The 24336-nt window shown below is 40.3% G+C and overlaps 1 long non-coding RNA gene across 1 annotated transcript; it reads right to left on the reverse strand.

The window, feature by feature from the left end:
* Positions 1 to 6602: 6602 nt before the first annotated feature.
* On the reverse strand, positions 6603 to 16443 carry LOC139072106 (uncharacterized). The gene is made up of 3 exons (XR_011521711.1): positions 15588 to 16443; positions 11278 to 11370; positions 6603 to 10053 (listed from the first exon to the last, which is right to left on the reverse strand). It is a non-coding gene; the product is annotated as an uncharacterized lncRNA (long non-coding RNA).
* Between the last annotated feature and the right edge of the window lie 7893 nt (positions 16444 to 24336).

A 24336-nucleotide genomic window follows, 5' to 3' on the forward strand; every position in this document is an offset into this window, starting at 1 on the left:
TTCTCTTCTTCTGGCTCTTGGAGGGTGCGGACGCTTTTCTTCTCTCCTACATGTCTTATCCTCAAGGCTTTTGTCTGTCTGTGTGTGCTGGGTGCACGGCTGCTTCTGCATTTTTTCTGGTAACTGAAATTCACTTAAAGGGATCTCGTCAGTTGGTCACTCAACGCGGTTGATGAAATTTTTTCAACGATGAGAACGGGAGAAGGGGCTCTCGGATGCCCCTCCGGGACAGACCAGCCGTCTGTGGAGGACTCTCAAGATGTTTGGATATTCGTGGTGTTGGTGTCGGGTTTCCTGCCGATCGGCCTTGGAGGCTTCCTGTCTTCCTGGAAAATTAACGAGCTGTGGAGGAATATTGGCCTGATCCCCTAACTCAGAGATGGCTTGCACCGCGCTGTGAATTCAGACTCACATAATTGTCGAGATGAATCATAAGCTTGGAACTTTGACCGAGATTCATTCATTGGCACAGAAGATGGATGCCATGAAGGATAGAGTGGACGACTCAGCACGGATTGGGATAGTTTAATGTCCATTATTGGGATTTTGAGAGGTTGAGGACCAACAAACTGTAAGACAGAGAGGAAATTATCTCTGTCTGGCCCCAAAACAATTTCTAATCGGAATCTGGCGCCCTTGAGTCTGCAAGGCTACAACAAAAACTCCCCCCTCAGAAGACATGTGGAATGTGCCGTCACTATGGCAACTCAACTCTATCTGTCCCAGTATACTACAGTACGTTCAGAATGACCTAAAATATTATTTATACACATACTCTAGTATGTTTAAAATGACCACAAATAGTTTTAAAATACACATACTATAGAAAAACGTTTAGAATGACCAGAAAAAGTTTTAAAATACACATACTATAGTAAATTGTTTAGAATGACCTCACATAGTATTTTAATACACATACTATAGTATAATGTTTAGAATGACCTGATATATTAAAACACACATACTATAGTATGTTTAGAATGACCTGAAATGGTATTAAAATACTCATACTATAGTATAACGTTTAGAATGACCAGAAAAAGCATTAAAATACACATACTATTATATGTTTAGACTGACCTGAAATAGTTTTAAAATACACATATTATAGTATGTTTATCATCCAAGGTACGATTATGAACAAGATTGTCGTCGAAATAGATTAGGGTACCTCACTCTCGAGCATCAGGGCAGGCTTTGTCCAAGAAGATGTTGAACTCAGCTGGTGAGTTGGAATAACCAAAAGGACACCGAGTTAAGGTGTACTGGCAGTTGGCAAAGGACAAGGCTAGTTTGTGTTAGTCCGATTTATGGACAGGAATTGTCCAGAATCCAGATGCAATGTCAAGGGTGGAGAAGAATTTAGCGTATTTCACTTTTGGGAGTTCTTGTTCCAGGCGCGCCATCGGCTACCTAGAAGACGGAACCTGTTTGTTGAGTTGCCTGTAGTCAATGGTTAGTCGCCACTTACCATTAGGCTTCTGTACTGGCCACAATGGAGCCAAGTAGGTGCTGTTGCAGGGTCGGATGATCTCTTTAGCCAAGAGGCTTTCAATGACTTCCTGGACTGGCCCGTTGGATGCCAGTGTAATCTTGTATGGACGCACAAAAGTCGGCGCAGCATGTGGCAGTGTAGGAATCCTGACCTCATGGATAGTGGTTTGACCACAGTCCAGGGAGTCGAGTGAAAGAAAATCTTTGTATTTTAACAAAAGTTGTCATAGTTTGTCTCGCTCGACATAGTTGGTAAGAGCATCTGCTTGGTCCACGACCTGTTCAATCTGAGAGAAAACATCAGAGGGAGTCTCTGATGGCTTTGAGCTCGGCAGTGAGCATGCGGTTCCCCCATGCTAAGAATCACATACCGCAAGGCAGAGTGAGTCGGGAAAAGAAGGTGGAGTGAACGGCAGAGGTTTTGTAACACCTGCCTTCAGTTCCCCTTCTCCAATATTGATAAAAGCTTCAAAGTGCTTCAAAACATCGATGCCAATGAGCAAAGGCATGGTTCCACTCTCACAGATGTACACGGGGTGTGTCAAGCTCATGGGACCAATCGTGAATTGGAGCAGAGTCTTAGAAGAGCACTGTAGAATCAGAGAAAACATGGATAGTTAATGCACAGGGAATCAGTTCTGGAGGACGTACGCCTCCCCCTACATCCAAGCAGACGCAGTCGAAATAAGACTTGCTCATGATTGTAAAATCTGAACCCGTATCTAAAACTGTGTTGCAGGGATGTCCCTGTTCAACATGACATATACTGTGGGCTTACCACCCAGTAGCAGGAGAGGCCCCAACAGTAGTTTGTCAGGCTCAACGCCAGGGGGCGCTGGGCCACTATCCGTGGAGGTTGCACTTATCATCAATGTGGATGGAGAAATATGGGACATGTTGTGTGTTTCCTGTAGTTCAGAGCCAATCAGTACATCCGGTTGCAGCGTTTCCATCTTATCTGGAGGCAAATCAGTGGAGCACAGGGTTTGAGCCCCTCCCACCTGGGAGTCATCTCCAATGGCTTGGACTTTTGTGACTTCCTGTTGCAGATTGAAAAGTTGCATCTGCATGGTTTTCATTTCAGCAAGCTGCATATAGCTGGGTCTGCTTTTCATATTTCCACTGGCAAAATAGCATTTGCATTTGAAGTTGAAATTCATTTTTCATCTGTAGAATGAGAGAAGTGAAATGATTATTTGCTCTAAAGCATTGTATAGAAGTAACAGGTCCTTTAATTTGTTGAAAAATTAATGGAAGCTGAAAAGGAAACCCCTACACATACTATAATATTATGTTTTGAATTACCTGAAATAGCATTAAAATACACATACTATAGTATAATGTTTACAATGACCAGATTTAGTGTTAAAATACACATACTATAGTATAATGTTCAGAATGACCTCACATAGCATTAAAATACACACACTATAGTATATTGTTTAGAATTACCTGAAATAGCATTAAAATACACACACTATAGTATAATGTTTAGAATGACCTGAAATAGTATTGAAATACACATACTATAGTATAATGTTTAGAATGACCTGAAAAAGTATTAAAATACACACACTGTAGTATATTGTTTAGAATTACCTGAAATAGCATTAAAATACACATAATATAGTATAAAGTTTAGAATGACCAGATATAGTATTAAAATACACATACTATAGTATAATGTTTAGAATGACCAGATTTAGTGTTAAAATACACATACTATAGTATAATGTTCAGAATGACCTCACATAGCATTAAAATACACACACTATAGTATATTGTTTAGAATTACCTGAAATAGCATTAAAATACACACACTATAGTATAATGTTTAGAATGACCTGAAATAGTATTGAAATACACATACTATAGTATAATGTTTAGAATGACCTGAAAAAGTATTAAAATACACACACTGTAGTATATTGTTTAGAATTACCTGAAATAGCATTAAAATACACATAATATAGTATAAAGTTTAGAATGACCAGATATAGTATTAAAATACACATACTATAGTATAATGTTTAGAATGACCTGAAATTCTCTTCTTCTGGCTCTTGGAGGGTGCGGACGCTTTTCTTCTCCTCTCCTACATGTCTTATCCTCAAGGCTTTTGTCTATCTGTGTGTGCTGGGTGCACGGCTGCTTCTGCATTTTTTCTGGAAACTGAAATTCACTTAAATGGATCTCGTCAGTTGGTCACTCAACGCGGTTGATGAAATTTTTTCAACGATGAGAACGGGAGAAGGGGCTCTCGGATGCCCCTCCGGGACAGACCAGCCGTCTGTGGAGGACTCTCAAGATGTTTGGATATTCGTGGTGTTGGTGTCGGGTTTCCTGCCGATCGGCCTCGGAGGCTTCCTGTCTTCCCGGAAAGTTAACGAGCTGTAGAGGAATATTGGCCTGATCCCCAAACTCAAGAGATGGCTTGCACCGCGCTGTGAATTCAGACTCACATAATTGTCAAGATGAATCATAAGCTTGGAACTTTGACCGAGATTCATTCATTGGCACAGAAGATGGATGCCATGAAGGACAGAGTGGACGAATCAGAACGGATTGGGATAGTTTAATGTCCATTAATGGGATTTTGAGAGGTTGAGGACCAACAAACTGTAAGACAGAGAGGAAATTATCTCTAATCGGAATCTGGCGCCCTTGAGTCTGCAAGGCTACAACAAAAACTCCCCTCTCAGAAGACATGTGGAATGTGCCGTCACTATGGCAACTCAACTCTGTCTGTCCCAGTATACTACAGTACGTTCAGAATGACCTAAAATATTATTTAAATACACATACTCTAGTATGTTTAGAATGACCACAAATAGTTTTAAAATACACATACTATAGTAAAATGTTTAGAATGACCAGAAAAAGTTTTAAAATACACATACTATAGTAAAATGTTTAGAATGACCTCACATTGTATTTTAATACACATACTATAGTATAATGTTTAGAATGACCTGATATATTAAAACACACATACTATAGTATGTTTAGAATGACCTGAAATGGTATTAAAATACTCATACTATAGTATAACGTTTAGAATGACCAGAAAAAGCATTAAAATACACATACTATTATATGTTTAGACTGACCTGAAATAGTTTTAAAATACACATATTATAGTATGTTTAACATCCAAGGTACGATTATGAACAAGATTGTCCTCGACATAGATGAGGGTACCTCACTCTCGAGCATCAGGGCAGGCTTTGTCCAAGAAGATGTTGAACTCAGCTGGTGAGTTGGAATAACCAAAAGGACACCGAGTTAAGGTGTACTGGCAGTTGGCAAAGGACAAGGCTAGTTTGTGTTGGTCCGATTTACGGACAGGAATTGTCCAGAATCCAGATGCAATGTCAAGGGTGGAGAAGTATTTAGCGTATTTCACTTTTGGGAGTTCTTGTTCCAGGCGCGCCATCGGCTACCTAGAAGACGGAACCTGTTTGTTGAGTTGCCTGTAGTCAATGGTTAGTCGCCACTTACCATTAAGCTTCTGTACTGGCCACAATGGAGCCGAGTAGGTGCTGTTGCAGGGTCGGATGATCTCTTTGGCCAAGAGGCTTTCAATGATTTCCTGGACTGGCCCGTTGGATGCCAGGGGAATCTTGTATTGACGCACAAAAGTCGGCGCAGCATGTGGCAGTGTAGGAATCCTGACCTCATGGATAGTGGTTTGACCACAGTCCAGGGAGTTGAGTGAAAGAAAATCTTTGTATTTTAACAAAAGTTGTCACAGTTTGTCTCGCTCGACATCGTTGGTAAGAGCATCTGCTTGGTCCACGACCTGTTCAATCTGAGAGAAAACATCAGAGGGAGTCTCTGATGGCGTTGAGCTCGGCAGTGAGCTTGCGGTTCCCCCATGCTCAGAATCACCTACCGCAAGGCAGCGTGAGTCAGGGAAAGAAGGTGGAGTGAACGGCAGAGGTTTTGTAACACCTGCCTTCAGTTCCCCTTCTCCAATATCGATAAAAGCTTCAAAGTGCTTCAAAACATCGATGCCAATGAGCAAAGGCATGGTTCCACTCTCACAGATGTACACGGGGTGTGTCAAGCTCAGGGAACCAATCGTGAATTGGAGCAGAGTCTTAGAAGAGCACTGTAGAATCAGAGAAAACATGGATAGTTAATGCACAGTGAATCAGTTCTGGAGGACGTACGTCTCCCCCTACATCCAAGCAAACGCAGTCGAAATAAGACTTGCTCATGATTGTAAAATCTGAACCCGTATTTAAAAGTGTGTTGCAGGTATGCCCCTGTTCAATATGACAGATACTGTGGGCTTACCACCCAGTAGCAGGAGAGGCCCCAACAGTAGTTTGTCAGGCTCGACGCCCGGGGGCGTCGGGCAACTATCCGTGGAGGTTGCACTTATCATCAATGTGGATGGAGCGATATGGGACATGTTGTGTGTTTCCTGTAGTTCAGAGCCAATCAGTACATCCGGTTGCAGCGTTTCCATCTTATCTGGAGGCAAATCAGAGGAGCACAGGGTTTGAGCCCCTCCCACCTGGGAGTCATCTCCAATGGCTTGGACTTTTGTGACTTCCTGTTGCAGATTGAAAAGTTGCATCTGCATGTTTTTCATTTCAGCAAGCTGCATATAGCTGGGTCTGCTTTTCATATTTCCACTGGCAAAATAGCATTTGCATTTGAAGTTGAAATTCATTTTTCATCTGTAGAATGAGAGAGGTCAAATGATTATTTGCTCTAAAGCCATTGTATAGAAGTAACAGGTCCTTTAATTTGTTGAAAAATTAATGGAAGCGGAAAAGGAAACCCCTACACATACTATAATATGATGTTTCGAATTACCTGAAATAGCATTAAAATACACATACTATAGTATAATGTTTACAATGACCAGATTTAGTATTAAAATACATATACTATAGTATAATGTTCAGAATGACCTCACATAGCATTAAAATACACACACTACAGTATAATGTTTAGAATTACCTGAAATAGCATTAAAATACACACACTATAGTATAATGTTTAGAATGACCTGAAATAGTATTGAAATACACACACTATAGTATAATGTTTAGAATGACCTGAAAAAGTATTAAAATACACACACTGTAGTATATTGTTTAGAATTACCTGAAATAGCATTAAAATACACATAATATAGTATAAAGTTTAGAATGACCACATATAGTATTAAAATACACATGCTATAGTATAATGTTTAGAATGACCAGAAATTCTCTTCTTCTGGCTCTTGGAGGGTGCGGACACTTTTCTTCTCCTCTCCTACATGTCTTATTCTCAATGCTTTTGTCTGTCTGTGTGTGCTGGGTGCACGGCTGCTTCTGCATTTTTTCTGGAAACTGAAATTCACTTAAATGGATCTCGTCAGTTGGTCACTCAACGCGGTTGATGAAATTTTTTCAACGATGAGAACAGGAGAAGGGGCTCTCGGATGCCCCTCCAGGACAGACCAGCCGTCTGTGGAGGACTCTCAAGATGTTTGGATATTCGTGGTGTTGGCGTCGGGTTTCCTGCCGATTGGCCTTGGAGGCTTCCTGTCTTCCTGGAAAATTAACGAGCTGTGGAGGAATATTGGCCTGATCCCCAAACTCAGAGATGGCTTACACCGCGCTGTGAATTCAGACTCACATAATTGTCGAGATGAATCATAAGCTTGGAATTTTGACCGAGATTCATTCATTGGCACAGAAGATGGATGCCATGAAGGATAGAGTGGACGAATCAGCACGGATTGGGATAGTTTAATGTCCATTATTGGGATTTTGAGAGGTTGAGGACCAACAAACTGTAAGACAGAGAGGAAATTATCTCTGTCTGGCCCCAAAACAATTTCTAATCGGAATCTGGCGCCCTTGAGTCTGCAAGGCTACAACAAAAACTCTCCCCTCAGAAGACATGTGGAACGTGCCGTCACTATGGCAACTCAACTCTGTCTGTCCCAGTATACTACAGTACGTTCAGAATGACCTAACATATTATTTAAATACACATACTCTAGTATGTTTAGAATGACCACAAATAGTTTTAAAATATACATACTATAGTAAAATGTTTAGAATGACCAGAAAAAAGTTTTAAAATACACATACAATAGTAAAATGTTTAGAATGACCTCACATAGTATTTTAATACACATACTATAGTATAATGTTTAGAATGACCTGATATATTAAAACAGACATACTATAGTATGTTTAGAATGACCTGAAATGGCATTAAAATACTCATACTATAGTATAACGTTTAGAATGACCAGAAAAAAGCATTAAAATACACATACTATAATATGTTTAGACTGACCTGAAATAGTTTTAAAATACACATATTATAGTATGTTTATCATCCAAGGTACGATTATGAACAAGATTGTCGTCGACATAGATGAGGGTACCTCACTCTCGAGCATCAGGGCAGGCTTTGTCCAAGAAGATGTTGAACTCAGCTGGTGAGTTGGAATAACCAAAAGGACACCGAGTTAAGGTGTACTGGCAGTTGGCAAAGGACAAGGCTAGTTTGTGTTGGTCCGATTTATGGACAGGAATTGTCCAGAATCCAGATGCAATGTCAAGGGTGGAGAAGTATTTAGCGTATTTCACTTTTGGGAGTTCTTGTTCCAGGCGCGCCATCGGCTACCTAGAAGATGGAACCTGTTTGTTGAGTTGCCTGTAGTCAATGGTTAGTCGCCACTTACCATTAGGCTTCTGTACTGGCCACAATGGAGCCGAGTAGGTGCTGTTGCAGGGTCGGATGATCTCTTTAGCCAAGAGGCTTTCAATGACTTCCTGGACTGGCCCGTTGGATGCCAGGGGAATCTCGTATGGACGCACAAAAGTCGGCGGACCATGTGGCAGTGTAGGAAGCCTGACCTCATGGATAGTGGTTTGACCACAGTCCAGGGAGTCGAGTGAAAGAAAATCTTTGTATTTTAACAAAAGTTGTCACAGTTTGTCTCGCTCGACATAGTTGGTAAGAGCATCTGCTTGGTCCACGACCTGTTCAATCTTAGAGAAAACATCAGAGGGAGTCTCTGATGGCTTTGAGCTCGGCAGTGAGCATGCGGTTCCCCCATGCTAAGAATCACATACCGCAAGGCAGAGTGAGTCGGGGAAAGAAGGTGGAGTGAACGGCAGAGGTTTTGTAACACCTGCCTTCAGTTCCCCTTCTCCAATATTGATAAAAGCTTCAAAGTGCTTCAAAACATCGATGCCAATGAGCAAAGGCATGGTTCCACTCTCACAGATGTACACGGGGTGTGTCAAGCTCATGGGACCAATCGTGAATTGGAGCAGAGTCTTAGAAGAGCACTGTAGAATCAGAGAAAACATGGATAGTTAATGCACAGGGAATCAGTTCTGGAGGATGTACGCCTCCCGCTACATCCAAGCAGACGCAGTGGAAATAAGACTTGCTCATGATTGTAAAATCTGAACCCGTATCTAAAAGTGTGTTGCAGGGATGTCCCTGTTCAATATGACAGATACTGTGGGCTTACCACCCAGTAGCAGGAGAGGCCCCAACAGTAGTTTGTCAGGCTCGACGCCAGGGGGCGCTGGGCCACTATCCGTGGAGGTTGCACTTATCATCAATGTGGATGGAGCGATATGGGACATGTTGTGTGTTTCCTGTAGTTCAGAGCCAATCAGTACATCCGGTTGCAGCGTTTCCATCTTATCTTGAGGCAAATCAGCGGAGCACAGGGTTTGAGCCCCTCCCACCTGGGAGTCATCTCCAATGGCTTGGACTTTTGTGACTTCCTGTTGCAGATTGAAAAGTTGCATCTGCATGTTTTTCATTTCAGCAAGCTGCATATAGCTGGGTCTGCTTTTCATATTTCCACTGGCAAAATAGCATTTGCATTTGAAGTTGAAATTCATTTATCATCTGTAGAATGAGAGAAGTCAAATGATTATTTGGTCTAAAGCCATTGTATAGAAGTAAGAGGTCCTTTAATTTGTTGAAAAATTAATGGAAGCTGAAAACTAAACTCCTACACATACTATAATATGATGTTTCGAATTACCTGAAATAGCACTAAAATACACATACTATAGTATAATGTTTACAATGACCAGATTTAGTATTAAAATACACATACTATCGTATAATGTTCAGAATGACCTCACATAGCATTAAAATACACACACTATTGTATATTGTTTAGAATTACCTGAAATAGCATTAAAATACACACACTATAGTATAATGTTTAGAATGACCTGAAATAGTACTGAAATACACATACAATAGTATAATGTTTAGAATGACCTGAAAAAGTATTAAAATACACACACTGTAGTATATTGTTTAAAATTACCTGACATAGCATTAAAATACACATAATATAGTATAAAGTTTAGAATGACCAGATATAGTATTAAAATACACATACTATAGTATAATGTTTAGAATGACCTGAAATTCTCTTCTTCCGGCTCTTGGAGGGTGCGGACGCTTTTCTTCTCCTCTCCTACATGTCTTATCCTCAAGGCTTTTGTCTGTCTGTGTGTGCTGGGTGCACGGCTGCTTCTGCATTTTTTCTGGAAACTGAAATTCACTTAAATGGATCTCGTCAGTTGGTCACTCAATATTGGCCTGATCCCCAAACTCAGAGATGGCTTGCACCGCGCTGTGAATTCAGACTCACATAATTGTCGAGATGAATCATAAGCTTGGAACTTTGACCGAGATTCATTCATTGGCACAGAAGATGGATGCCATGAAGGATAGAGTGGACGAATCAGCACGGATTGGGATAGTTTAATGTCCATTATTGGGATTTTGAGAGGTTGAGGACCAACAAACTGTTAGACAGAGAGGAAATTATCTCTGTCTGGCCCCAAAACAATTTCTAATCGGAATCTGGCGCCCTTGAGTCTGCAAGGCTACAACAAAAACTCCCCCCTCAGAAGATATGTGGAATGTGCCATCGCTATGGCAACTCAACTCTGTCTCCTATCCCAGTATACTTTAGAATGTTTAGAATGACCTGAAAAAGTATTCAAATACACATACTATAGTATAATATTTAGAATGACTACAAATAGTTTTAAAATACACATACTATAGTACAACGTTTAGAATGACCAGAAAAGGCATTAAAATACACATACTATAGTATAATGTTTAGAATGACCTCACATAGTATTATAAAACACATACTCTAGTATAATGTTTAGAATGACCTGAAATAGTTTTAAAATACAAATACTATAGTATAATGTTTAGAATGACCTGAAATGGTATAAAAATACACATACTATAATACAATGTTTAGAATGACCAGAAAAGTTTTGAAATACAATTACTATAGTATAATGTTTAGAATGACCTGAAATGGTTTTAAAATATACATACTATAGTATAATGTTTAGAATGACCTCTTATTGTATTATAATACACATACTATAGTATAATGTTTAGAATGACCTGAAATAGTTTTAAAATACACATACTATAGTATAATGTTTATGTGAGATTTAAGGAACTTTATGCAAAGTCCTAAATTAACATGCTTTGTATAGACAATAGAACTGTTAAAACAAAAATGAATCATAATATTTCCTCTTTGGTGATAGAATTATAATCATAATTACATGTCCTTAAGTTCTGCTAAAGATTATGAAACATCATAGTTAGTATTTTAAGTCAGATGAACTAAAGAAATTAATCACCAAAAAAAAGAAATTTCGAGGCTATTAATTTCAATGTTTGTACATCTGAAGTCCATATGCAAGAAAAACTGGCTGAACTGTCTCGGAAGATTCTTACCTCTTCGTCTTTCTCTCTGTCTAACTCCTCTGGTCACTGTATCTCTGTTTCTCTTCCTTCCTCTGCTTTCTCCACAAAGTTGTCTAATGAAAACTACAGAAACAAATATGTTAGTATGTTAATTACAAATGTAACTTCATCAATAACTGTACACCGGTTGTTCTGTTTCCTGCTTATTACATTATTAAAATGAATGAAACTGATGATAAATAAGTTAATTTAAAACAACACGTTACGCCCTTAAAACACAAGTTATAATTTTGTTTAAGCAAATAAACCTAAGACTAAAATTATCTACCATATTGCCATAGTTAGTGACACTTGAGCCCCCTTCAGACAGGCCATGAAAAACGGAAATGTTCCGGACTCTGTCCGTAAGACCTTTGTGTCTGAATACAAACATCCGGATAACGTGTTCCGGAATTTATCCGGACGAAGCTCCTAGTAACAGGTCCGGACTTGTTACGGACAGGGTGGCTGCTTCAGACTGGTGAGGTAGAGTTCCGGACAAGGGGGAGGGGGAGGAGGAGGGGACCGGGGGACGCTGTGCGCACCTAGATAGCCCGCTACTGTAGCATGCGGCGAACTACGGCAGCTTGCCTCCTACGGTACCGCCTAGACGCGCGACGGAGCGCTTCACACCGTTTCAGTAATTCCTTTAACCATTGAGCTTCATCATCCAGGTCTCTTATGCGCCTTCGTGTGCGCAGAATTATGCTTAAGCGCCTCGTGATTTTTATCTTGAGAGGCGCTATAGAAATGATATTTTCTTCTTCTTCTTAAAATGAGTCCAATTCTCTCTCCCCCCACCCCCCACCACCACCCCGCTGCCGTCAGACATCTGGAACTTTTCCCTGCTGTGTGAACGCAGCCGAAAGGACAAGTTCTGGTACAAAAGTGGTGTGTCTGAAAACACAATTCAGGTTAAAAACCAGATTGAATTGTCCACAAATGTTCCAGAATGTCTATCTGAAAAGGGCTTTGAAGTCTTATTACCAAAACATTTACTAGGAAAATTTTATAGTTCTAATAAGATGCTTTGATAAAGTAACTGGACGTTTTTTTTTTTCCAAATCAAGGTTCAAAACATTTTTGATTTAGTATACCATACCAATACTATAAAAAGATTAAAAGCTGTACAATTTTCTCCTATTATTTTAATTTTTATTATTTTAATGTACTTGTGCTTGCAAACAAGGATTTTGCCACCAAGTAATGAGTCTTTAGTTCAAACACTTATTTCACTTAATGAAATGCAAATCAGTTTCTAAAATTTGTTCAAAGTTTTTTGTTGAATTTTCCTTCTGATGTACTAACTGTCACTGTTAAAATAAACCTACCATTAAAATGTTATTGTTCTGAGACTTTTAATTTCTTTGACATTGGAAAGACTTACAAAATCAGCGATGGGTTAATTAATTATTTCCTTCATTGTATGTATTCCAGAATTCTATAATTCTATTGTTCCTGGCAGAAATGAACATTAGAGATCCACAATAATATTCGTACAGAATTAACTTTCAGATACCTGAAAGCAGGGTCCAAAAAAATATCTACCGGCCAAACATATATTTTACCGGCCAAAACGTTCTTACACAGCTATACTGAAAGCATATTATACACTCACCTAAAGGATTGTTAGGAACACCACACTAATACAGTGTTTGACCCCCTTTTGCCTTCAGAACTGCCTTAATTCTACGTGGCATTGATTCAACAAGGTGCTGAAAACATCTTTAGAAACATTGGCCCATCCAGATAGGATAGCATCTTGCAGTTGATGGAGATGTGTAGGATGCACATACAGGGTACGAAGCCCCCGTTCCTTCACATCCCAAAGACGCTCTATCGGGTTGAGATCTGGTGACTGTGGGGGCCATTGTAGTAATGAACTCATTGTCATGTTCAAGAAACCTATTTGAAATGATTGGAGTTTTATGACATGGTGCACTTTCCTGCTGGGAGTAGCCATCAGAGGATGGGTACATGGTGGTCATGAAGGGATGGACATGGTATAATAGCCTGTGGCATTTGAACGATGCCCAATTGGCACTAAGGGGCCTAAAGTGTGCCAAGAAAACCCCCCACACCATGACACCACCACCACCAGCCTGCACAGTGGTAACAAGGCATGATGGATCCATGTTCTCATTCTGTTTATGCCAAATTCTGACTCTACCATTTGAATGTCCCAACAGAAATCGAGACTCATCAGACCAGGTGACATTTTTTCAGTCTTCAACTGACCAATTTTGGTGAGCTCGTGCAAATTGTAGCCTCTTTTTCCTATTTGTAGTGGAGTTGAGTGGTACCCGGTGGGGTCTTCTGCTGTTGTAGCCCATCCGCCTCAAGGTTGTGCGTGTTGTCCCTTAACAAATGCTTTGCTGCATTCCTCGGTTGTAACGAGTGGTTATTTAAGTCAAAGTTGCTCTAATCAGCTTGAATCAGTCGGCCCATTCTCGTCTGACCTCTAGCACCAAGGCATTTTCACCCACAGGACTGCCACATACTAGATGTTTATCCCTGTTCACACCATTCTTTGTAAACCCTAGAAATGGTTGTGGGTGAAAATCCCAGTAACTGAGTAGATTGTGAAATACTCAGACCGGCCCGTCTGGCACCAACAACCATGCCACGCTCAGAATGGCTTAAATCACCTTTCTTTCACATTCTGACATTCGGTTTGGAGTTCAGGAGATTGTCTTCACCAGGACCACGGCCCTAAATGCATTGAAGCAACTGTCATGTGATTGGTTGTTTAGATAATTGCATTAAGGAGAAGTTGAACAGGTGTTCCTAAAAATCCTTAAGGTGAGTGTAAATTGTGTTGAATCCAAACAGAGCAGTGACAACATAATTAAAACATAAATATAAAAAACACATTTTTTTTTATCTTTTCTGATTATTATTTTTAGAAATATTTTAAAATGTACTTTTTCTGAAATCAAGTCAGTCTTTTTGTCCATAAAATCTACTTCTGACACCGTCTTTGTGCCACAGCATTAAGTTTGGGTCAGAGAATTAAAAAAAATTGAATAAATTCAAAATACAATTATATTTGTAGATTTTCATAACATAAATATGCATCAATGTTAATCTATATAACTTGCCTTTTTTGTTAACATTTGGTATTATTATGATTAATTAGCAATATTTCACCCCATGTATGCCCTAATAAGCCACAATTTCTTGTTGCACCAAAATATGTTGTAAGAAACACAAAAAATATTGCCACTTATTTAGAAATCTACAATATTTAGTACATATTTTAACATACCTAGGACGTGACTTTTTCCGCACACAATGCACTCTGGGGTGATGATGTATATTGGTTAAACTCGGAAGATTAGCTATTGATGCTAGTGTTTGTTTACGCACTTACCGTAATAATTAGTTGGTAAAAATGCCGCATTGTGCTGCTTTTGGGTGCAATTTCAAGTCAAAAGACAGCATGGGGAGTGATGTGACTTGACACAGCTTTCCTACTGACAAGAAGAGGAAAGATCCGACATTTTTCTCCTGATGCTTATGAGGCTTATACTTAGCCACAACTACTTAAATATTTCACCGGAGTGGCTGGGTATAAGTGAAGGCTGAAACTAAATGTTTTACTGGCCATTTTTCCACACAAGGAGCCTAAACGCCCTCGGAGAGAAAGTGAAACATGCAGTAAAAAGTGCCATAGACAAGAGACGCTGGAAGCTCTGAGCAGACAACCCACTCCTGCAGCTGCAGGTGTTATGTCGATATGTGTCCACCCCTTGAGATCTTTTTCTCTTCCACTCAGCTGCAAGTTCGAACCATTCACTCACAACAAATACGTGTCCTAACCCTTACCCCAACCCGTACCCTAACCATAACCCTAAAACAAACTAAAACAAGCTACACAGAGTACCTTCATAAATTATAATTATGCAAAACATAAATTTTTGGTGACAGGATGGTTATGGTTTGAGTACGGGTGAGGGTTATTTTTTTTAAGTGGATCATTACCACTCGCAGCCGGGTGGAAAAGAAATTGATCGAGGGGGGAACACATATCGACGTAGCACCGCTACTGTCACTTTGAGCGAACCATTGGACACACCACTTGCCACAGATGAAGCTGATAATTCACCTCTACCGTCAGTAAAACAAGCAGTAAGTGTATCAATACAGTGCTCTCCAAAATTTTACGATGCTGCCAGTCAGACAGATTCAGACATGTCAGATGCAGCGGCACAGTGGCCAGCTGATGTGCGGCAAGTTGTTACCGTGGAACACACACAGAGAAAAGTGAGTTGGATCAGTTTGGTCACAAGATAGCTTACCTTTAACTTCTGCTGACAAAAATGTGAGCTCTTGACAACAAACACTCTCCCTCTCGGTTACCATGGAGATGCATTTGCCGCACACGCACTACCGGTTTTGTCCTGCACTCGCTTCATCCTGCCCTTCTTGCTCTTCATTTTGCTGCTCGTTTTGTGAAACATGGTCAGTGATGTCCTCATTAATGTTTCACTCTGGTTCAAATCGAAAAGGCTGAACAGATGACATGTTGATGTTGCTGAACAGTCCCTACAGGATCCCAAAGCTGCAACCAAAGTACAACCAAATGACGTCACTACCCAGAGAGCATTGCGACACAAATGATGGTGACGTACAAGTTAAACTATTTTTACAATTTTTATAAAAACTAAGACATCAAGAAGGTTTTTACACCATTTTAATATAACTAATACTACCATTTGCCTTTAAAGAACCACAAGTTTTTGTAACCTGGGTTCCTTTTAAGAACAGGGACATTTCAAAGCAGCAAAGTTTTACAGGAACCTCAACTCAAGAGTCAGAAAATTGCCTTGCCTTCTTTCCATTAGCATGTATGGTATGAAACATTGTTTTAATTGTTTGCTCTGACATGGTCATTAGTGCCAACTCTGTGGGTGTGACGAGTGGAGACTCAGTTTGAACCTGGTTGGTTTTCATGTTCTCGAACATTCTTGAGCTTCGTGTCTTTTTCCAATGACAAGTGAGTTGCTACGGTTCTTCTTTCTAGCATACTGGCCATTTCAAACAGTTTTCTTTTTGAAGGCTGGCTGGATCCAGTTTAAAATTGCCACATTTCCTCCCTAGTTTTAACATGATGCTAGCTATCTTTGGTGTGTTCTTACTGTATTTAGTTTCTAATTCCATTTTTGGTTCTTTTTAAAACACAGGAAAGGTTTTTCTTTAATTTGCTGACGTACATTTCTTTTGCCGACTGCAAAACATCCTCAGGCAGTCAGCAAACGAAACGTACGTCAGCAAGGTAAAGAAAAACCTTTCCTGTGTTTTAAAAAGAACCAAAAATGGAATGATGCTAGCTAACCGCTACATCGATATATATGATGTGTATGGGGCAGGTGGAAATTATGTAGGGTGCAGTGGTAACATTTCACGTAGGGCTGTCGCAGTAACCGCAAAAAGAAAATATTGCGATATTAAGAAACCCACCGTGCTGTATGACGTGCCACCGCCATTACCGCACTTGATTGAATCTCGTGACAGCGCATGCTGAGAAGGATGGCTGCACTCGTATCTAAACGAAATGTTACTTTGCCCCTTTGGGAACATTTCGGCTTTCAGCCAAATGAAAAGGGGGAGCCAGAGAATTTAAATGAGGCAGTCTGTAAAATCTGCGGCAAAATGGTTCAAGTAAAACGAGGAAACACAACTAATTTAAGGGCTCACCTTGCGTCCTACCACCCAGCTATCAAGGCGCGGCTGCCGTCGTCTCCTGCCACACAGAGCTGCGGGGCAGCTCATGCCGGTGCCAGCCAACAGCTTGGACTCGGCGAAGCCTTTTCTCGAGTCGGCAAGTACAGCAGAGACAGTGACAGACATAAACACCTGACAGGCTGTGTTACACGGTATCTGGTGGAGGAGATGGTGCCATTTTCTACTGTGGAGAAACCTGCATTCAAGTCGCTTCTTCAGAAATTTGACAAGCAATACGAGTTGCCAGGGAAAACCTACTTCTCTGAAATTGCGGTGCCAAAAATGTACAACACAGTTAGAGCATCGGTTCAGAGTGAGCTCAAAAGTGTAGACTTTTTCTCTGCCACCACTGACATGTGGTCAAGTGTGAATATGACTCCTTACATGAGTCTAACTGTACATTACCTGACCACAGACTGGACTCTTAAATCACGCTGCCTCGAAGCAGTGTTTATGCCCCAGAATCACACATCTGACAACATCGCAGATGCTCTATGCAGCGTGCTTGATGAGTGGTCCCTGGATGAGAAGAAGCTGGCGTGCATAACGACTGATAATGGGGCAAACATTGCCGCAGCAGTGAGAAAATTGAGCTGGACTTGGCTGAACTGCTTCGGACATAATTTACACCTGGCAGTGACAAACGCAATGACAAGTGTTAAAGATCGCACATCCCGAGCAATGGGTCTGTGCCACACCTTAGTGGGTGCATTCTCCCACAGCTGGGTGAAGAGGAGGGATCTGGCGAAAGCACAAGCGGAGCTCCGCCTCCCCGCTCATAATGGTAAAATAGTTTTCAGAAGTTGTATTTAAGATCTAATTATATCCCACTGTAATTTCACTTACTAACACAGATAGGCCCAATAAGTCTGCTAAAAAATATGAATACTGTGAACGGGATTTATTTTATTTTTTGCCCGAAATTCATAAAACATATATGCAGCCTTAAATAGCAGTTGGTGGCTTTATGTGATGCTTAAAAAACATGTTTTGTTTAGAAAGAAATACACTGAAACGAATAAATATTGTTATATATTGACTTTTAATTTAAAAAGAATAGGCAGATTTAATTTCAGTTTAAATAATAATATGCCATTACTCCATCCAACCAGGACTGTCCAACAAGATGGGGTTCCAAACAGAAAATGGTGGACCGAGTCTTGGAGCAAATCCCCGCTATTAAAAGGGTTCTGGATGATCGGTGGCATCAGCATCTCATCCGCAGCTGGCAGGACATTGCAGTTTTAGAGTCGGTGAACGCAGCGTTAAAGCCAGCGGCTGAATTTACGTATCTGCTGTTTGGCGAAAGCTATGTCACGGTTTCATCTATTAAACCTTTCCTTAAACTCCTCACTGAAGAGGTTTTAAAACCATCAGACGAAGACACCACTCTGACCTCGGACATCAAGCAGAAGATGTGCGGTGTTCTCGAGGAGAAGTACAGACCAGCAGCTCTACAAAAAAAGTTGGCACGGTCCTGCTTGCTGGACCCAAGATATCGAGGCAACAATTCTGATGCTGATCGAGGAGATAGTAAACATGGAAGATGGAGGGAGCGGTGCCAGTGCGTCAGCTGCAGCCCAGCCAGAGACCTTGGAGCAGGCAGTGCTGCCACCAGCAGCAAAGAAAAAGACGCTTGGAGACCTGCTGAAGCCACGGACAAGCACGTCATCAACCGTCCCGAAGAGAGTCAGAGCCGAGCTGGAACTCACTCGCTACCTGCAGGAGGAACCCATTGACCCTAATGAAAACCCTCTGACATGGTGGCGCAACAACCATGAGATTTCCATTGCTCTCCAAAGTCGCACGCAAGTACATGTGTATTTGCGCAACAAGCGCACCATCCGAGAGGGTTTTTAGTGTCACTGGAAATGTTGTCACCCCTCTCAGATCCTCTCTCAAATCACATAAAGTTAACATGCTGGTTTTCCTTGCGCGTAACAAGGACATGACCGAGTTATAAATCACAGTTATTCTTGTGTGCGAAAGTGAAATGACAGTGCCTGGGACATCTCATTTTGTATACTTTATTTTAAACCACAAAACAAAACGGGCACTTTTTTTATTTCTGTTAGATGTTGCAGCCAAATTTGCATTTCAAAGTTAAACCTCCTGAATGTTGTTTTTAAGTTCAGTCAGAGAATGCCGTTACTGCCCTTCGATCTGCATTCAATAAAGTGTTAAAAATGTCCATGTATTTTTTTCTAACATTTTTTAAATGTGTAAGCACAATGTTTCAAAGGAAATATTGCCATGAGTTTAGTAATTAACAAACAAATTTGCTAAGTACATAAATAAAAACGAGGTGCAATAATATCGCATATCGCAATATTGAGCTGCCCTGACTCACCGCAAGGGGAATTCCTCAACCGCAACAGCCCTAATTTCACGTATGCTTGTGTACGTAACATGCAGACGGGAGAGGAGCGTCAGAAGTCTGTCAAAAAGACATAAGATAAACAGAACTAATTTGGTGCAAACATTTAGTCACCTTAGATGCAGATGGCACTCCCAATTTTCCTCGCCAATTGGAGAATTTACTCCCATTTGGCGAGTGGCGAGTGTTAATGTCAAACCCTGTCTGAAATATAATTCTTCCTAGGACAAATTATGTCACATTTCCCATTCATGTGTATGGGTATTTAGTGCTTCCTAATGACATTCTTCCTTTCTAGAATGAACATTGTCAATAGGAGAAACTATCATGTGAGATAGCTATAATTCAGTTGTTTATATTAGAAATATATTCCTGCTGTCTGTAACCAGATATCATGAAAATCTTTTTGGATATGTTAAAATACATTGTTGCTAGTCATAAATGTAATTACTGATATCTCAAAGTGTTTTTACAATTTAGAATATAAATTAAGAATATCCTCAATACAATTCTTACAAATGTATGTTTGGATATCTAAAATACAACCACAGGGAGCCTGCATTTGCAGCTATAATGAAACACAGAGGAAAATACCAGATGTCTAAAATACTTGACACAACAGATCCTGGGATTTTCAGGAGTACTGCAAAACAATTGCAGCTTTGACAATTCCATGATCATGTTGTTTGAAATTGTAATTTTGGTCCAAAGACGTAGGTTTGTTCTGCCCGAGGTTTCATCTGAGTAACAAATAAATTTGACCTACTGTGCACAAAATGTCTGAGCATTAATATATAGTTTTACTACAGCATTTTACATCAGTTTTTTTACCATTACTGTTAGCGTCAAAGGTTCAGGGATTTCCCAGATTTCCTAGGGATGAAACTGGAATTCTCCGTGTATATAAAACAGATTTGCAATTATTAGTGACTGTAAAAACTACCAAAAACCTGACGCATAATAATGACAAAATTGTCAAAAAAATACATGAATTATGTGCTGACCTCAGCAGTAGAGACAGGTTCAGGAACATCAGACTGAAGGTCAGCAAAAAGCTGAAGCAGAAAAGAACAGCAGAATTAATGAAGGACGGAGTTTTACAATGACACCTTTTTTGATTTTATACAAAACTTCAAGAATTGGACATTATTAGAATTACATTTATACATAATTAGTAGAAATTTTCAAGTTAGTTTAGTGACAGATAAGCACTATATTCTAAATATAGTTTCAGACTCCAGGGTGTTCATATATTTGGACTTCTGCTGTTAAATAACTTTGGCTCTCTTTATTTTTGAGAGAGCAATGGCGGTGCTCTTGATGAATTTAAAGGTTGCGGCGTCCTGACCATTCACAAGCTCGTGCTCTGTCTTGATGGATGTTTAGAAAAGTTTGCTCAACCCTGTCCACCCTTGCATAGCCATCGGGAAACCCTTGCAGTAACTTAAAATTAAAGTTAAAGTTAAAGTCCCATTAGTTGTCACACACACTCATGTGTGTGCGAAATTTGTTCTCCCATTTGACCCATCCCCTGGAGAAGCGGTGAGCTGCAGACACAGCTGCGCGCAGTAACCATTTGGTGGTTTAACCCCTCAATCCAACCCCTTAATGCTCAATTAATCGAGTACTCTAATAAATTACTCTTTTGCATTTTTAAACCATTATATCAAATAGCATGTTATAAAATATGAAAGACCTCTTGAAATGAGAAAGCAATTGCCAGTTATTCTTCAAGATTTATTCAAAATTAGTTTTCAAAACTTCAGCACTTCAACTTTACTTCACAGTAAACAAATGCAAGCGGCTGCGGCCCAAACAGCACCAGAACCTCTCACGGTGCATGCGCAAACATGGCTCGCCAGCTGTTTCCCTATTAACACACGTTCGTTTTAATTTCTACACTTTTTGTTGTCTCACACTAAGAAGGATTGTCGAAAGCATGTTTGCCGTGGTTATGTCAAACTATACTGATCACAAAACATTTATTTACTTTCTTTTGTTTTCCTCCGCCACTCATAAATACCTGTGTCATCCTGCAGCAATCCTGAGGGACAACAGACATCAATAACAACACAGTAAAAAGTCCGACGTGTTGTAAAAACTGCTATTTTTAGCACATTTTAAGTCTGACATGTTGCTACCAGATGTACGGTGTGAGCTGAAACTAAGTGCTACAAATGAAAAAGTTGCCCAGTGTCTGCAGATTATACAGAAATACAGGCTAAAATGCATTATCTTTTAGAGGCTCCGAGTCCGCTTGCAGAAGTGACATTTACATGTGGATGTTTCCTGGTCAGGTTGCAGCATCGAGGAATGTGGTGTTGTGGTAGGCTAAATCCGTTTTACAGTGTTAACACTGGACTATGTTTTCCGCCTTACGACGTGAAAAATGGACCCACACCTTTGACATTTTGTGTCTTTTTCGCACTCCACCGGGGTCCACGTTGTCCGCCATGGCTTAAAAGAAAGTTAAGTTGCGTTCGCTACTCGCGTGTGCATTCAGTGCAGTGTGTATGTACGTCACTTATCCGGGTCCGGGTGAAACATGACCACGGGCAATTGCAAAGCCATGAATTAATTAAACATGAATTAAACGAAGCTTCGAGGCAGAGAATTTGACTCGAGGATTTTTTGTACTCGAGTTATTCGAGGTACTCGAGGAATCGTTTCAGCCCTAATTGGGTCCCATTTTCCTAAGTCTTTGGTATGACCCGACCAGGAATTGAACCCTGATCTCCCAGTCTCAGGGTGGACACTCTACCACTAGGCCACTGAGATGGCATTGCATTTATCTGAACTCACGCAGATGGAGATGCCATCAGATAGTTTACGTTTCCAGTTAATGCAATATTCCAAAAAGCAATCGTTAACAGGTTTTTTTAATACAATTAAACATAAAGTGTAAGAAACTGAAACGGGCAGCCTTTAATGTCATTTGTTGAGCTCATCTGGTATGTTAAATATCCATCTGTTATCGCTTACTTATCCAAGGTCGGGTCGCGGGGGCAGCAGCCTAAGAAGTGAAGCCCAGACTTTTCTCTCCCCAGCTACTTGGGCCAGCTTCTCTGGGGGAATCCCAAGGCATTCCCTGGCCAGATGAGAAACCTAGTTCCTCCAGCATGTCCTGGGTCTACCTTTAGCTTCGTTCCCTTCCCATTGAACATGTTCTACATGTGTATATGTATATATATATATATATATATATATATATATATATATATATATATATATATGTATATATATATATGTATATATATATATGTATATATATATATATATATATATATATATATATATATATATATATATATATATATATATATATATATGTATATATGTATGTATGTGTGTATGTGTATATATGCATATGCATATGTGTGGGTTTCTTTTTGGATACTTTTTGAATGCTTTGGGTTGTCTATTGATTTGCTTGCATGTTCAATAAAGAAAGAAAGGTCTCCTCCCGGTTGGACGTGCCTGAAAAACCTCACCAGGAAGGCGTCCAGGATGCATCCTGACCAGATGCCCGAGCCAACTCAACTGGCTCCTCTCCATGTGGAGGAGCAGCAGGTCTACTCCGAGCCCCTCCCAGATGACCGAGCTTCTCACCCTACTTCTAAGGAAGAGCCCAGACACCCTATGGAGAAAACTAATTTCGACCGCTTGTATCTGCAATCTCGTTCTTTCGGTCACTACCCAAAGCTCATGACCATAGGTGAGGGTAGGAACATGGATCAACCGGTAAATTGAGAGCTCCTTCCGACTCAGCTCTCTCTTCACCACGACAGACCGGTCCGGTACAACGCCCACATCACTGCAAATGCAACACCAATCTGCCTATCGATCTCACGCTCCAGTTTTCCCTCACTTGTGAACAACACCCTGAGATACTTAAACTCCTCCACTTGGGGCAGGACCTCATCCCTGACCTGGAGTAGGCATTCTACCCTTTTTCTACCACTTTTCTCATCCGAGCTGCTTCACACTCGGCTGCGAACCGCTCCAGTGAAGGCTGGGGATCAGATTTTGAAGAAGCCAACAGGCCCACATCATCTGCAAAAAGCAGAGGCCTGATCCTTTTTCATTAGTCTAATATATGCTTATTTATTTAATTATTAACTGTCCCTATGAAAATCTCCTCAATTGTTCATGAGTGAGAGGACTGGGGAGTCTCTAATGGTGTTTGTTTTGTGTTTCTGTTTACGGAGAGTTAGTTCAATTCCAAAGATGTCCTCCTTCAAAAATAACCCGCTCAGTGCAGGAGTCTCTGAGGTCCTGATGGCTGCTCATACGGAGTTTGGTTCTGTTGGAGGTTTCTTCCTGTTAAAAAGGAGTTTTCCTCTCCACATTGCAAAATGCTTGTTTAGTATGGGGATTGCTGTAAAGACGCTGACACTAGTCAGTGTCTCCATGCAATCTGCTAGGTTCCTTAAATAGGAAATTTTTAAGTATTTGGCATAATTACATGAACTTAGTTGGACTGTTTTTCTTTGGGAAGTGCTTTGAGACAAATGTTGTTGTGATTTGGCTCTATATAAAATATAATAATTTATAATAATATATAATAAACTTGAATTTGATGCAAAGGAACTTGTTAAAATTAAAACTAAGCCATTATTTTTTTCACTTGATAATGTCTATCACACAATGAATTTTAAACATAGATGTTGTTTTATAAGGCTAAATTAGATCTTTATCCACCTGATTCTGTTCCTTTTAAAATCACTGAATCAGATCAGAGCATCCTTATCAATTGTAGTAATATTTAAATCTCTAGGTTTTATTTTGTTAGCTTAAATCAGGGGTCGGCAACCTGTTCCCATCAAAAAGCCATTATTACCTGTTTCCCACAGTAAAGAAAACACTGGGAGCCACAGCAGCCTCGGCATTGTGGGCGGGGCCTACCCTCAGACAGCAGAGAGCTGCTTTAACCAATCACAACAGGT

This window comes from Nothobranchius furzeri, chromosome 10 (genome assembly GCF_043380555.1).
Source record: "Nothobranchius furzeri strain GRZ-AD chromosome 10, NfurGRZ-RIMD1, whole genome shotgun sequence".
Classification (NCBI taxonomy): domain Eukaryota; kingdom Metazoa; phylum Chordata; class Actinopteri; order Cyprinodontiformes; family Nothobranchiidae; genus Nothobranchius; species Nothobranchius furzeri.